The 2,940-nt window shown below is 39.3% G+C and overlaps 1 pseudogene; it reads right to left on the bottom strand.

Moving 5' to 3' along the window:
* Nucleotides 1-2,219: 2,219 nt before the first annotated feature.
* LOC134366368 (acireductone dioxygenase-like) lies at nt 2,220-2,699 on the bottom strand (annotated as a pseudogene).
* Between the last annotated feature and the right edge of the window lie 241 nt (nt 2,700-2,940).

Below are 2,940 nucleotides of genomic sequence, written 5' to 3'. Positions count from 1 at the left end.
ACTTGACTTTTCGAATGTTTAATGCATCGCCAAATCCCTCGCACACTCAGACTTCATTTCCAAAACTGGAGAAGGGTTTCCCTGTTTTTTCCTGTCTGTCTTGGCGTGGGAACCTAGCAAGGGTACTGGCGGGTCCTGTTCACCCCAAGGAATAAATGTTCTGTGTGAGCCTCCACCAAGTGCCAGCCCAGAGCAGAGTTTGAATAGATCAAGTCACTCACTGTTCGTCTTCGATCATCCTGAAAAACTCACATGACAGACATGTGGTGTTCCAAGCAGAAGCGGGCAGTAGCATGTTTGATCTGGAGATTTCAAGACTTTTATTTTTTTCTCAATGGTCTTTTACCAGCAGAGTATTGAATTAGATGTCATTTTAAACCATGCTGAGAACAGAAAGAGGCATCCTTTCAGGCCCACTGACAATGGTGTAGCTTGAACAAATTCTAAACTGCCTGTGGTTTTAGAAATTCTCCTTTCTCAAAAGGAAATCAGGAAATGCCTGCAGTTGTGCAGCCCACTCCATGGTCACTTTTCTAGGTCATTAATACTTTCATTCACATATTCATTCATCCAATATTTGTCTAACACCATGTGCACAGGGCTTGGGCTTATTATTAAAGAAAAGAGGATGAATAGGGCAAAATCAAGTTGCAACCCAGAAGCACAAGATGGGCTCTTTTGAAGGCTTCATAGAGGAGGTGACTTTTGACTTGGTCTGAGGAGGCAGAGAGGCTCAGTTGTACTTGACGTAAGGGCAGCGTTGTTTGCTGCAGAATATTTTGCTTAGCTTTTTTTTGAGAGGGGATTCATGGCTGATAACCTTTCCAAAGCGTGTGCTGATGCTTTTCCTAGTGGAGAAGAGAGAATGACACAGTAAACGCACAATTCATACACCTCCCACACCCTATTCAGATGGGCAATACACATCAAAAAGATATGTTGAGCTTAATAATATTTTGAATGTTTAGTTTGTAATTATTATCGATTGCCCATTGTTACCCTGTTTTTTTTCCTGTTTTTAATGTTTAATTCCTAAAAATGAACAAGTCCATCTATAATGACCGTTTAGAAATGAATCCATAAAAAAATTAAGTAGATCAGCACTTAATTTTAATTATTAAAATAGAGTAATGCTTGACAGAAGAAAGTCCTGGAATATTTATGTTATTATTGTGCTGCCTTTGTACATTTTAATTCTAAAATTAAGACAGAGTTTACTTAAACATCTAAGGTTTGAGTTTTGTCTGAGCAGTGGTCACCCCGAAGACCAGTGAGGAGGTGATGAAAGACTAATGTTAACATGAAGATTTCTCATTCCGTTTTAAAAAGTTACTTAAGAAACAGATTTCCCTTCTAAAACATGAGGTTGATTCGGGGTTTTTCTATAATTATAATAAACTGGGCATAACTGTATCTCAGAATTGTTGAATAAAAAATTAATGTACTAATTCTCTTGTTAAAAGTCAAAAGCTTGACTTTGAAAGAAACTAGAAATCTCACACTAAAAAAATACTAACACAGATAATATATAAATTAATTATATACATACACAAGATTTGTATTATTTTTCGATTCTATTTTTCCACAAACTTTTTGAAGTACCTTGTATAATCATACAACGAATCTAAACTGGGGTGATTTTAATGAACCAGGTAAAATACTACATATACCTGAGCATAGAGTAACTCCAAGCCAAGAGCATAAAGTTAAGGCAGTTACTTTATTTTGAAAAAGGAAGTGCTGTCAGCGACCCAGAGTGTGCCCCTAATATGAGAGCTCCTCTCTAGGCCACTCCCCAGCCCAGGGCATAATTTTGGCAGAAGGAGTCTCCTATCTGGCTGGCTATGCTCTCTGTTATTGCCCCTTCTCATAAGGCCAGTACTGCATCTCATCCAGACTGAGCGTCTATGGAGGCACATTTTGGGGGATGAAACTTTCATTGGGGTTAAAGACGAATGCACGTTCTGACGCAGGGCTATGGACCACTAGTTTAGATTGAGTTAGAGAAAACGGTGGTGACCTGTTTAGATTTCCACGGTTGCTTCCATGTAAAAATCAGATTTACAGCTTCTTCCATTAAAAAATATTCTGATTAAATAATCTTACAGAGGAAAGCCTCAAGTTTGCAGTATAAAAGCAAAAAGAAACTGGAGAAAATGAGTGATTTTCAGTTCAGTTATCATGTTTCCACAGTGTGTGTTGGCTCCCAGGGAACACTGCTATGCTGTCTGTGCCAGAAATTTCATATACTGTCCCTGGGCATTGAAATAGTCTGCTGGCTGGTTGTCTGCTGTACACACTGGTTCCTCCACAAACAGAGGCATGGCCTTCATGGAGTTCTTTTCACCCAGCGTGAAGCAGTGATAAATTCCCGCAGGAGGAGTGGTCATGTCTCCTTTCCCCTTGGGAATCTGGATCCACTTGTCCTCTTTATCTCTTACATCAGAGTACCCACTGCCATCCAAGATGTAGCGAATTCCATCATCCAAGTGTAAATGCTCCTCACAATACATCTTAACCTTTTCTTCCTAATTTGGTAGTTTATCTTTGCATCCAGGAGTAGCTTTTCTCTCTTCAGATCTTTTTTTATCTGGATCACTTTCATATTTATCAGAATCCAGCTCCCAGTAGAACACCATGAGCAGGCAAAGGTGCTCCAGACCCACCGGGAGGGCAGGCTTGGCGTCAGCCTGCACCATGGCTGGGCTGGGCCTGTGGTGTGGGTCTGCTGGCATCCCTTGTTTGACTTTGAAGGGAAAGTATATTGCTTTTGTTATTGATATTGTTTAGATAGGATATGTATTGTTTCTTTTTTTCTGTTCAAGCATTTTTTTTTGCTTTGAATTTTTAAAGGATGAATATTTTTCAGCATTTATCAGTGATGAATGAAAAAGTAATAATGTGTCTTTATAAGGCACATGAAACCGATATGTATAGTTG

The sequence above is a fragment of the Cynocephalus volans genome, chromosome 1 (genome assembly GCF_027409185.1).
Source record: "Cynocephalus volans isolate mCynVol1 chromosome 1, mCynVol1.pri, whole genome shotgun sequence".
Taxonomy (NCBI): Eukaryota; Metazoa; Chordata; class Mammalia; order Dermoptera; family Cynocephalidae; genus Cynocephalus; species Cynocephalus volans.
Note: the sequence above shows the minus strand (reverse complement) of the source record. Positions and strands in the feature narration are given on the sequence as shown.